Source organism: Topomyia yanbarensis, chromosome 2 (assembly GCF_030247195.1).
Source record: "Topomyia yanbarensis strain Yona2022 chromosome 2, ASM3024719v1, whole genome shotgun sequence".
NCBI lineage: Eukaryota > Metazoa > Arthropoda > Insecta > Diptera > Culicidae > Topomyia > Topomyia yanbarensis.
The window spans coordinates 216,333,156-216,347,914 of NC_080671.1; positions in this window are offsets into that span (position 1 = coordinate 216,333,156).

The window sequence follows — 14,759 nt, forward strand, 5'->3', positions numbered from 1 at the left end:
TATGCTGCTTGATGATGTTTGCAATACCGTCAAACCCGTCAACCTTGGGGATGGAAGTCTCAGATAAGACTGTTGTCTTGAAACTAAAAACACAAAATTTTGGGTTTACCGTTTTACTAAAATGTAGAGAAAAAATGTTTGCATTTTTGTAACAATTGGTCGGTGTTAGGTCAGACCGTACTAAATCGCAAAACATAAAAAATAAGACAATAATAACACTTGATAAAGAATTTCTTCAGCTACATTCGACTTTAGCCAGACTTGAAATATGTAACAATAAGCAAGAATTATGGCGAAAATAATTTCCAATTATAATGTAAAAGGTGCTGCGATTCAAACTTTAAACTCGTTTTTCTCGAAATCAATAAATTGTCACTTAGTTCGGTCTGACCTAACACCGACCAATTTAACTCGAGTTCAGAGTAGGTTGATACACAGCAAGTAGTAGGTTGGTACAAAAATAAGTCATGATTCGATCGATTCTTCAGTTACATTCCAAATACTAACCGCAGCAAATTCGTACTTATCACAGAATAATGCTGAAAAATATACCAATAGTGAGTTTATTTAAAATTGTGGATTGTTCATGAGTTGTCACATGTGGACAAGTGTTATATGGAAGTATTTTTCTTCAACAAAACTGTAAACCAATCTTCTAATGCTAGTAACAACTGATTCGCGCATGAACTTCTACATTTCAATGCAGGCCATTTGAAAAATGTTTGTTGGGATGGTTTCCCGGTCTTTGAATGCATATAACTTTCGCTGTGCTGAATTAAAAAGCAAAAACTTATTTGCGACGAGGAAAATCAAATACTGTAACGACCATGGCAGTTTTAAATCACAAATCCAGCACTTGCTCGGATCTGCCATTTTATTCGCCACGTTGAGTATACACCTCCCGCATAGGAAACCAAGGGTTTAAATATATTTCATACAAATATGAAAATATTAAATAATAAAGGTCACACATTAAATATTATACAATAACTATTACATTACATGGCTTTTGGAACATGCTTAGACGATAACTCAGTTGTGTGGTTCTGATATAAAATATAACTACTTGAACTCCTATGTAGACAGGGAATTCTATAGAATATGAGACAAATATGCGATTATGGGCAGCGTAGGTCAGATACGAAATCGAAAATAAACAAATGACCTTAAAAATAAATGGATCGATGCCAAAAAACCTGTTTTATTCACCTAGTGTTGCAATTGTACCTATCTCATTTCTCCAAACTAGGACTCCATGACAGAATACGTTTAATATAATTGTAAAAATGTCTATTAGATTTTCAGTACTTATGCACTTGTACACAATGGCTCACCAGCCAGGGTGTTGAAAAAACCTAAACAAAAATTTATCAATTCATTGCGTTGGGTATTTGAACATTAACAGCGATATCTTATAGCCTACATAGGTCACTGCTTTAAGTGTTTCGTATGTACTAGAAAAGGTGGTTCGTTGGTGGGATAAATGATTAAAAGTATTAGTCAAGAAATTTGAAACTATAGTTTTCCAAAGGTCTTTCAAACTGAAAGGAAATATGTCTCGCGGCAGTGTCATTCTATCAGAAAGCAACCGAAACCATTAAAGCTTATAAACAAATCGTGTCATTCTTGACAATTGCTGCCAAAGGGACGTTTTACTCGTAAATCAGGCTCGCCTGGTCGGTCCAAATTCCACCGTAAATAATTATTGTTGGATGCAGCTAGATTCGAAAGTAAGAAAGAGTTCAACCGGCGTGCGCGAGCTGTGGTTCTAGATAATATGTGACGTCATGCAGCGACTAGTCTTGGAATATTTATTTTTCTGCTGTAGTATTGGCGTTGATTGTGCCGATGACTGATGGTAAAAGCCGTTGCTGAATATTCCGTTAGTTGGCGGACAGAAACCATTGACGATCTGCTGGGGTCCATCTGTTGTTGATCTACAATTTCCATCCGGTGAATTTGCGGTGTGCTCCAGTTTGGAAGTGTTGAAACCTGGTTGCTGATGCTGTTTCATCCAAGTCTTCCGTCGCTTGACATTCATATCCTTCTGTGCGCTGTAATTTTTCCGCTCTCGTGGGTGCTGTGGTGGTGGATGGTTATTTTCCATTTCACTATCCGCGCAATCCAGTATCGAGTCTTCGGCAGCAACTACGGTGGTCGAAGGGGAATCCAATAAGACACTCACTCCAACACTATTGGCGGCGCCGATGACATCATGATTGTTCGTTGTTCCTGTTGACATCACTTTCGGCATTGAGACAACCGGCACGTAACCGCAATAACTGTTGGAGCTCAAATGGACCACTGGGCGGAAGGCCACGGACTCACTGACGGAGACTACTTTGAGAGAGGAGGTGCTCCCAGTGTTTGCATTGCTGGGCTGCTACGTCCGCAGAAAACGGATGCCGCTGACGGCGGTGTTAGAGGTGGGAACATTGTTTAGCGGTTAATAGGACGATGTGTTGTAAAAGGTGAAAACCATTCCGTGGAGCTTTGTTTGGCAATCAAACGAACCCAGAATCTACCTTGTAATAGTATTGTATCATAATCCAGTTGGTTGTCGAAAGGGAGATGAAAAGAAACTACTGTTACTAACGATATTATAAATACACCCGGTGGATGAAACTTTGCCAAAGCTGCAAATATGTACACCATGCATTGCACTGTAGAAGCTTACGAACGGCGACGCGGAAAACTGAACACTAACCGATGAGAGCTGCTGGGCTTGTGTCTATGAAATGTGACATGACATGGATTTTCACAATAATAAGACTGGCATTCCAGGCCGGGCATCTTTGGATAATCTATTGACTGTATCAAAATCCAATTCAATAGATAGGTTTCCGACAAAATTTTGCCACTCCAGACAGCGGAATTTTACACTTTTTGTGCAACGACACTGAGCTGAGGCAGGTCGGTGGCTGCTGCTGCTACCGCTGAAAAAAAAACGATTCTCATAATTTTTCAACCTCCTCTTCACCTGCATTTATATGTAACGATTATATACATGCTGTACATAATCGTTACATATAAAATGATCATTTTAAACTAGATGCATATTTAAATACTCACCATTACAAATTACTAAAAAAATTTCGTCAGGTTGCAATGTTGTAGACAAAAAATACACAATCTTGTTTTTTGTACTTTTTTCATTACAAGCCGTCAAAATTTCGCGAGCCTTCGTGCGGAATAATACCACTGACCATTATTTCGCAAGGAAAAAACTTGCCTTGGTCACAGCGCATAGAAAGCAGCGCTATCTCGCGGAAGTATTATGAAACTAATCGTTTGTCTAACCGTGTCTCGGCTAACTGCATTTTTCGTTATTGTTTTCGCGAGAACTGCGTACCGCTTACGAAATCGAAACGAAATTTTTTTCCGCGAGCATTTCGCGGCGTTTTTTATGCATAGGTTTTGTATAGGAAATTTCATTTCGCAAGAGGTGCATACTTAGCTTAAGGCAGAGTTCCTGCACGAATTTCTCCCGAGTATCGATATGTTTGGATCTGCGGCTCGATCTCTCGGTCCGAACAAAGGCGAGACATCCTTGATTATCCTCTCGTATCATCGTTGGTTTTGTTTGACGTTCTCCAAAATCAGCCAGAAGTTGCCTCAGCCAGATGGCCTCTTGGCAAGCCTCACTGAGCGCTACGTATTCGGCTTCCATGGAGGACAAGGTGACACTCGTTTGTCCGCGACTGGCCCACGATATTGTGGATCCACTGAACATGAACACGAACCTAGATGTTGATCTGCGACTCTGTAGATCACCAGCCCAATCAGCGTCGGAGTAGCCTGATATCGGCTCATCGAATGCACCACCTAAACGTAAACTGTAGCTTTTCGTCTTCTTGAGGTAGCGCATAACACGTTTGGCAGCGGTCCAATCGGATTCTGTGGGAGCAGCAAACTTTCGCCCGAGAATGGCAGCACTGTTCGCTATATCAGGTCTTGCAACCACAGACAGATACAGCAGGCTTCCTATACAGCTTCTGTACTTTTCAGCATCATCCAACACATTGCTCTTGTCTTCGACCTTCAAATATCCCGGATCCATCGGGGATTTTGCAGTTTTCGCTTCGATCAGTCCGTTAATCTTCAACAATTCGTCGATGTAATTTTGCAGACGTATCATGTATACACTTTCTTTTCGAGAAACTTCCATTCCAAGAAAGTGGCGTACATCACCCAAATTTGTTAGTTCAAATTCCTCTTCGAGACTCTGAAATGCCTTCTGCAGTTCGTTGACATCGGTTGAAGCAACAAGTATATCGTCCACACAGGCACGTAGCCAGAGGGGGGGGCTAGGGGGCTAAAGCCCCTCCCGAAATTTTTCAAAGATGAATTTAAAAAACCGGCGACTTTTAACAAAATTTGTTGCTCATTTGATTTGAACAAATTATTGAGAAAAAGTTGAAGAAGGCTATTCCTAACCACCAAAGACATTGGTCACGAAATTCAGTGTTCTTTATGCTTTTGCTCGAGCCAGTGCGAAGCGAGCGACAAAAACAGTAGCTTTTATGTTGTGTGCCTTGTCCGAAGAATAAAAGAAACTGTTACTATAATTGTCGAAATCAGTGAGTAGCAGCAGCAAGAAGCTGTGCTCCAGCCAAATACGATGATTATAAAATTATTGATGATTCCCATAGGACCGATCATTCATAATATGGAACATTTCCTGAAGGTGTAAATGGAGGTTAGACTTTCGGAAGCCGCCTTTATCGAGTTCTATCATGTCAGGCATTTGACGCTCAACATATTAGCTATTCATTTCGCACAACTTAAAACACATAGTTGTGTGTGACAATGCTATAATTAAGATCCTTCAGTATATGGACGATGAGAAAATCAATGTTCCGCTACAAGATCGGATACCGCTTACTCGCAGATTAATGTCACATTTGGAGAAATGGAATCCATTCGGAAGGGCAATTATTGAGGGCGAGAAGCAAGAAAGAAATCAGATATTCGCGAACATAAAGGCAGCAACTACGATGATGACACGGGAATGTACAATAGCGAAACAGAAATAAGCAACTCCCCCCCCCCCCCCCCCCCCCCCAAGACATAGTTGGTGAGGAAAAAATATTTCCTCGCATCGTAAACAGGTCTCTAGATCTGCCGGACTGCCATTTAAACTCGTTATATTATTTTTATTGTTTACATAAGGAAATATATAAAAGACCCACGACCCCGTTTGTTATTTTTAAATGATAAGTTTTTGAATTGCACACAATTTTGAATTTCTGTATTAGGTCAGTGCACACTGTGCACTCTGTACTGTGCTACACAAAAAGTATTTTAATTTGTTTGAGAACGATTCAGCCGAGAAGACAGTTTTTGTTTCGAGTCATTTTAATGCAATACCATTTTTATTGACACTTCATTTCATTTTTACGAGGAATTCGTTCCGCACTAATACACTGTTCATAAGTAAATCAGTGATATCTGCAACAAACGTGTTAAAGAAAATTCTTTTGAAAGTGGACGGGTCAAAAAGTGATAAAACAATAGGCTATCACGAAGAGCGACTAAAATGTTGGGACTGATTGAATTTATTAGCCAATAAGTTAGGATAAGTGTTTCGATTTTATGTCTTCAGTATGTGACAGTCTTCCGTTCTGTTTTTGCTCGTCATGGAATAAAATGAGAGAGAAAATCTTAAATAAGAGAGAAATGAGAGGAAAAAATCAACCAATCGAAATGAACTCAAAATCACTCTTCTTTATTTTCTATACACTCAACACGAGTGGTTTCGGAATTGCGCTATGATCTTATAATTTCTTTATCCGTACAACTTTGATGCGTTGGTGCAACAACTTTAATTGAAACTTGTTCCCAAATAGTGGTAAAACAAACCTGTAATCAGACAAACATTACAACTTTCTTCAAGAAGTCATACATCTCTTCCAATCTTGATGACGATTGTAAAAAAATCGAGAGCTAATTATTTTTATTCAAAAAACAAACCAATTACTGAGCAGATTAGTGTCCACATAATTGTTTAACGAATTGACATAAAGTTTTGCAAAAGATTCACAGGAAATGGATAATTTGCTGTAATTTAAAAACAGACAACTCTAAAAGAAAGCCTCTTCGGCAAATTAGATGTAAGTGCGTTGTGTTCTCTTTCATGTGTCGGAAGCAAGTGATGCTGAAATTATTAAACTCACCTATGTTTATAGTTTCTAGTGGTGGTGTCATCAATGTTATATTTACCAAATTTTACGTAAATTAGTAGCATTCACTAATCAGTGCTAAGTAATTAATTTAATTTAAAGTAATTAGTGAACATGTTCTGAGCAGTTTCGCTCAGTAGATTAAATTCTGGGTAGTTTCCATTAGTAGATTAAATCATTGGAATATATATTTTACATTGTCCAAAAACCCATGAATTCCGAAATGAAACCTTCAAATGTTTAAATATATTTACTTAACCCTAGAACGTTGCATTTGCGTTTTCCACCCTAGAACATTGCACTGGGGTATAAATGTACCCCACTCATTTGATCGCAATTTTCGCAGGTAAAAATGCAAACAAAAGAAATGTATAATATATAATTTTCTTCGTTTTTTAATTGCGAAAACAGCTATGTAAGTGAAAGTAAGTAATTCAATGAATCAATGATACATAAATTGGTTTGAACCAAAAAATAGTGAAAAACTCGCGTTTTAGACTTTTTTTTACAAAAATTACTAAAATTTTGCGAATTTTCAACCGATTTGAAAAAAAAAACAAATAGTTCAAAAAATTTGAAAGAACGACCTGGAAACGGTATAAAATAGAATTTCGATATTTTTGAAAAAGTGCAATTATTTTGAGGAGTGAAAGTTTAAAAATCGAGTTTTGGAAAATACCACGAAATGGGGTGGAAATTGAAATGACACAATATTTCTGACCAGTAATACATTGGTAACACGCAACGTTACTATTACAACAGTTATTGTGCGCAAATTATACTTGCGAGCCATTGCTATAAACAATAAAACAATAAAAATTAGCAAAAATGAGAACGATTTTTTGTTCCGCTTCAATATTAAATTAAATAAATTAAATAAATGATTAAAAACGATTATATAATACTAATTGTTACTTACGTAGTAAAACGACCAGTATTTAAACTGGAATTGTCACGAATCACATTTCCACTGACAGCACGAAACCCGACGAAACACTAACGGCAACCGTACACTGGGTACAAATGTACCCCACGCCAACTTGGACACCTGCTTCCACAAAGGCTATAAGCAAACTGGCTATACCACCTTTTCCTACTCTTACTAGGAACTCTAAATTGAATTATGGTTAGTGTCCCAGGTCGGTAAATGCCGAATTCTCGTTTTCGCACGGCTCCAAAGAAGGCGGGGGGTACATTTTTACCCCAGTGCAACGTTCTAGGGTTAAGCTAGGTAATCTTCTCAAATTCCAACTGTTTTGCAAGATTGCTGAAAGTCAATAGAGCTAAGGTTACTATTCTTGCTTTGTAGTGAAATCAATAGTCTTTTGCACTCACTTTACATTTTGACTTTTACTATAGTTTCAGGGATCTAGGAAAATTAGTCTACGATATTTTTAATTCGAAAGTTCAATGATATTAAAAATATCTAAAAAGAATCTACTTAAATAGATAGTTATTCTCAGTTGTCTGATAATATTGTCGAAGATAGGCTCTAACCCATTCCCCACGAGAGTCAAATAAAAAACATGTGTTTTTGTCAAGATTGTTATGATTACGACATGATCAGTATCATTTAAATTGAAAATTTCATGAAAATAGGAGTTGAACCTATTTTCCGCGAATACAAATCACCTGCCTTATCAGAAGATTTGAAGCAAATTTCGACATTCACTTTGTTCGGACATTCTTTGCAACGGTAAACTTGGATTTCACACTGATATATTCCTATACATGGGGACAACCTTGACGATGGTTTCGTTCTCATGATTAGCAGATGCGTGTAAAGTTTCGTGAAACGGGTTTTTGCATATTTTTCTACTCATTCTAATTTGGCGTCTTCTACAAATTGTAAACGTGTAGTCTAGAATGCGTAGTATTTTCAAGCAGCCGTAAATACTTTAAACTCTTGAATATTCATTTTTGTAACTAGAGAAATTTCTAACTTGTAAATTAATAATAATCAAATTTAATTCGTCGATGCACTATAGCCTTTCTTGTAACAGACAACACATTTTTAAGGTTTTTAGTGCCTATTGTCTTAGTTTTGGAATTGTTTTCACTAAAAACTTTTCATAATTACCTTCAGTTTCCAGTGGCTATCTCAAATTATCAGAATTAATACATTTATGCAATAATTTTTAAGCCCCTCCCGAAACAAAATCCTGGCTACGGGACTGCGTCCACATATACTAATAAGAAGACATTGATGTTCCCGCAGTCCTTCACGTACATACACGGATCAGCGCTTGATTGCTTGAATCCAAGTTTAGTTAATGTGTCGTTACGGCGCTTGTTCCAACAGCGCGCTGATTGGCGCAGTCCATATATGCTTTTCTGGAGTCGACATACTAGCTTCTCCTTCCCTTTTTCTTCGTATCCTGGTGGTTGTTGCATAAAAACCTCCTCATCAAGTACTCCGTAAAGGTAAGCTGTTTTTATGTCCAAATGTTTCACAATCATCTTGCGTTTAGATGCTATTGTCAAAAACGTCCGAAACGTCGCGTGACGGGTAACTGGAGCGTAAACCTCCCCGAAATCTTCAGCAGGTCTTTGCGAGTAGCCTTGAGCCACAACTCTAGCCTTGTGTTTTACAACGTTTCCATCCTCATTGCGTTTTAGCTTATACACCCACTTGGACCCTACCAGCTTTTGCCTCTTTGGCAACGGTACAAGTTTCCAAGTTTGGTTCCGATGGTGCGATGCAAGCTCGTCTTCCATTGCGGCTCTCCATTCAACACTCTTCAACGCTTCTTTCAAATTAACCGGTTCCTGTGTAGCGCACGCCGCAGTGCCAACTGCATAGTCCAGTACGTAATCCTCAAGGTGTTGTAGTGGAACGCCACGTGTTTGTCGTTGCGAACGTCGGCAGTTTTCTTGCTGCGAAGGCTCCACATCTTCAGCATCTTCAAAATCTTCAGCATCGGAAGCATCTTCTTTAAGCGGGATCAACTCTATCTTCTTTTCACGGGAAACAGGACGTTCTTCACTTGTAGAGCTCGACGTCGGGAATTCGACTGTCGAAGTACCATTCCCCAACTCGAGAAAGCGAGCATCACGACTTACGGTTATCAAATCAATGTCGCAGTCTACAAATCGATATGCCTTTTGTTCCATAGAATACCCTATAAACTTTAACTTACGTGATTTACTGTCTAACTTGCTACGCTTCGGTTCTGGAACATGGACATAGGCGTCTGTACCAAACACTCGAAGGTGTGCCAAATCCGGTTTTCGCCCCCACATAAGGAGTTTGCTTCAGTGATCTCGACGGTAAACAGTTCTGCAGGTACGTTGCAGTCAGAACAGCTTCTCCCCAATAACGCTTTTCCTTACCAGCGTCGATAAGGATACAGGTAGCCATCTCCGTTATTGACCGATTCTTTCGCTCAGCCACGCCGTTTTGTTGAGGCGAACAAGGTGCTGTAAACTGCGGTTTGATTCCTTCTGCTCGGTAGAAAGCTTTTAACTCGTTATTATTAAATTCACCGCCACCATCGGAACGGATTACTCGAACCTTCCTTCCAAATAAGGTATGTGTCCATCGCACGTAGTCTATAATCAGCTCCTTCGCCTCCGATTTATTCTTGAGCAAGTATGTAACTGTGAAGCGACTAAAGTCGTTGATCAGATGCATCACATAACGATTGCCGCTCGATGTCGCTGTCTTCATTGGTCCGCATGTATGCATGATGTCAAGAACTCGATCTGCTTTCCGTTCAGTGACCGAAGGGAACGGCAATTTGGCCGACTTTCCTTCCATACAGCACTCACACAAGACGTAAACCACAGTCGCTTACCTTGATACCTGTAGCAAGACCCTCCTTAACGACTCGCTCAGCAGCGGCCCAATCTCTGTGGCCCAACCGCCGGTGCCACTGATGCTGGCAATTTACGTTATGCTCACCCGATGAGGCTTTGTTTAATTCTTTGATCGTCCGCAAATAGTATAGACCACCGTATTGTATTGCGATATGTAAGTGAAACACTGTTAGTTAATAACTATATTAACAGTTATGTGTCCAACAAAAAAACACCTTTAAAAGGCCAACGAGGGTACCCGGGTACCCACAAATTGAAATGCTCAAAACTATGGCTTCCTTTAACCGATTTCGACACTTTTGGATGTCTTGGATTCAGAAACTCGTCCACTTTTTGATTCTGTACAATAGAATCGGAATAATGAATCTGGTTTTTGGTAATCCGGATTTTCCGGAGTAATGTTCCAGTACTACGATATGATTTGAAAATTTTAATAATGTACTAGCAATATGAGTATCAAAACTCTTCAAATTGTCTCGGAAGTCTGTTTTTTATTGTTACGGGACCCTATGGCAATTTGAAAAATAGAATTGGAATGGAATGGCCACTCACGGCCCCACGGGAACCTGCTCCGGAATGTCCGTTCCGGGGTCAAATCACCAAATGGTTCCATATGTAATGTACTAGCAATATGAGTATCAAAACTCTTCAAATTGTCTCGGAAGTCTGTTTTTTATTGTTACGGGACCCTATGGCAATTTGAAAAATAGAATTGGAATGGAATGGCCACTCACGGCCCCACGGGAACCTGCTCCGGAATGTCCGTTCCGGGGTCAAATCACCAAATGGTTCCAAAACCAGGAGAGGAGATACAGCCTACTGATGCAATACCAAGAATTTTGATACCCATATTGCTAGTATTCCATTGAAGTTCGCAAATAGTACCCCTGCACAGGAACATGCTTCCGGAAATCCGGATTCCCGAGAACCGAATGAAGTAACCCGATTTATTTTTACCAAGTCCAAAAGTGGATGAGTTCCTGAATCCAAAACAGCCAAAAGTATCGAAATCGGTTGGATATTACCTTAGTTATGGGCATTTTAGTTTTGTGGGTACCCGGGTACCCACGTCGGCCTGTTACGTGGTAAAAAATTCAGGAGCCCCTCCTCACTCCCACCCTAACTATATCAACAATATTACTAATCCAAAAGCTTGACTTAGTGAAGTTCTAAGATGTCACAAAGTTTCAATTTCCAGCTTGGATAAAACATAGGAATTTCATTAATTGAAACTGAAAAAGGTACCCGGGTACCGCGTCGGACACACAACGGTTAACTTTATTATAAGTACTGTGAGAATATTTTGTGCTTCCGTACACTACGACGGTCGGATGGAAAAGAGACCGATCGGAAGTAAGGCGATTCGCATTAACCCTATCTGCTATAAAAATGCTACTACCTAAACGCGCACGCATACGCAAAAGCAGGCGCATACTTTGACGCTGAGACTTACTATAATAATCCTTATCGTATCTAGATAAGTACACTACAATCTCTCCTGGCTTTAACGTTTTCTCCCTACGCATCTGGCATGTACGACAATACATTTGTTAAACCTACTACAATCTGCATACTCTTACAAGATAAGTCATATAAATATAAATTACATCGATGTATACACTATTTTGGATATTTCAATCTAGGCTGTCGTTTCAACCGATTAGAACGGTGCACTTTTGGTGATTTTGACTCGCTACGACGACGTTTTGTATTTTTTCCCTTTTTACCAACTTTCTTCGACGAGCTACCCTTTGCTGGGAGCGGCGAATCCTTATTCGACTCCACGGGAGAACTATCATCGATGTTTTGATCAGCTATGCTGTTTGTGGTTTGAAGACTGTCATCATTATTTTGATCAAGTTGGTTCGATACTGGTTGGTGTACCGGCATGGAGGGATGAAATTCGTCTGCCAAGTCGGAGTAACGGATTTGATTCATGTGTTCCATTCGAACGTTTCCTTCGATACTAATTAAATATTCCCGTGACTCCCCTCCTGAAAGTTGGCTGTTTACTGCATAGTAGTGCTCCTGTCCTTACAAGTGCTCTCGATCCTTCCATTCCATCCTTCTACATCCTTGGTACCACTCCTGAAAGTCGAATACCGTCGTTGCTGAAAATACTGCTGTTGCTGCTGATGTTGCTGCTCATGTGGCTGCTGTTATGACGCTGATGTTGCTGTTGTTGCTGATGATGCTACTAATGGGACTGCTGATTTTGTTGCTTCTGGTCGTGCGTTGTGGTGCTCAAGGCTAATGTTTTACTGTTTGGTGACAAAGTTGATTGATAAATATTGTATTACTAAGAAGATTGTATTTAGTACGTAAACACGATATTTTATATTTCATGAAAGTTTTTCGAGGTTGTTTTTGTGTAAAATTGATTGTCAGTGATAGATTTTGATTGTTTGTTTATAATGTGTAGTATTCAGAGTAGTTCTTGTTCAAATACGATTATTCAGATGCATTGCTTTTCGACATTTCTTCAAAAATACTATGGCTAGTTCAACACAACCAAACATCTCCACAAACATTTGCATTCCTGGAATTGTTTTAAAATCGGCATTTTTTAAAAATAAATTGTCCATGTTCTCTATTAACGCTCAGAGTTTATGCGCAAGAAACATGACTAAATTCGATGAGCTTCGTCAGATTATGAATGTTTCCAGAGTAGACGTCGCATGTGTGTGTGAAACGTAGCTCAATGATAGAAAAGACTCGAACCTTATTTTCATCGATGGATACAATACAGTGAGGAGCGATAGACTAGGAAGGCTTGGTGGCGGTCTTGTAATGTATGTTAAAAAGAATTTTCTGTATAAAATTTTAGAAATGTCTTTTGTTGAAATACATGTTCATAGAAATTGGCTTTCGACAGGACAAAATTTTGATCGGCTTCTTTTATAACCACCCCGATCTAGATTGCGCCGACCTAATTCACGAAAAATTATCGCAGTACGGAGCTTTCGATGATAAAATAGTACTAACTGGTGATTTTAATACGAACATGTTAACTAAGAATACAAAATGATCGTTTTGGGGATATGATGTCCTCGTTGTCAATGCATAATGTTGGAATTGAGCCCACCTTCTTTCACACAAATGGATCATCTCAGCTAGATCTCATCATAACCAATAAAATTGAAACTATTTTAAGGTTTGGACAAATCAGTGTTCCCAATATTTCCCATCATGATTTGATTTTTTCCTCCATCGAATTTAACACAGACAATATATCTACAGACTTGAATTATCGTGACTACAAGAATATTGATCCTAATTTTATGTTGGATGAATTTAACAAATTCGAATGGAACCATTTTCATTCGATTGACGACCCTGATGTTCTTGTAAATATTTTTAATTCAAACTTGAAGATACTCCACGATACCTGCGTCCCACTTCGCAAATTTAGAAAAAACTCAAAATGTTGCAACCCTTGGTACAGCCCACTTATTGAAAAAGCCAGGATTGATCGCGATTTGTTGTATCATAAATGGAAATCTACGCACAACGAGGACGACTTTAGCGTTTTAAAACGATCACGAAACCAAGTCACTTGCATGGTAATAGAAGCAAAACAAACATATTATAACAATATATTATCAACAAACCTACCTTCACAGGTTTTTTGGAAAAGGCTGCGTAACTTGGGTTTCAATACACCTCCAAATAGCACAGAAACTAATTTTAGCGCAGATGAAATTAACTTATCATTTCAAAACAATTTTTCCACAACGCATAACTCTGATACGATGAATTATTTACAAAACACCGATGGATTTCAATTTAAACCAATCCAGGACTTTGAAATAGTCAATTCTATCTATGAAGTTACCTCAAATGCCGTTGGTCTAAATGAACTTCCAATCAAATTCATGAAACTTGTGCTACCATTAGTATTGCAGCCTTTAACTCATATGTTCAACAGAATAATTTTGTCATGCAAATTTCCAAATGCCTGGAAATACTCAATAATCCTACCACTGAGAAAACGCAACAATATATGTTCTTTAGATAATTTGAGGCCAATAAGTATTCTTTGCGCTCTGTCGAAGGTTTTCGAACGTATAATAAAAAAAACAAATATGTTCATATCTGCACGATAAGAATTTAATTTATAAACATCAGTCGGGTTACCGCACTGTTCATAGTACGAAAACTGCGACGTTAAAAGTTTGCGATGATATTGGTGCCATTGTCGATAAAGGTGGCAAAGTAGTGATGTTACTGCTCGATTTTTCAAAGGCATTTGACACTGTGTCTCATTCAAAGTTATGTCAAAAACTTCAAACAAATTTTGGTTTCAAAATGAACGCAGTTAGCTCAGAGATGCCAGATTTGCAGACAAGTCTGCAAATTCGCGGACTTTTCATTTAAACTGCAGATTTTTTCGATGACGCAGATATTTGCAGATTTTTTAGTTTGGTTGCAGATATTTGCAGATTTTTTAGTTTGGTTGCAGATATTTGCAGATTTTTGAGTATAAAGCTTTTGGTTACACTAGCTTTCCTGACATTTTTTGTTCTTCCCAGACTTTTAAAATTATTATTGCAGACATTTGAAAAAAGTACCTGGCATCTCTGAGTTAGCTTGATTGAATCGTATTTGAAGCACCGAAAGCAAGCAGTTCATGTGGGTGATAGTTTCTCGAATTTTTTACCTGTTCTATCAGTGGTTCCCCAAGGATCCGTGCTCGGACCCGTTTTATTCAGCATGTACATTAATGACATGCATTTTGAAACATTGTTACATACACTT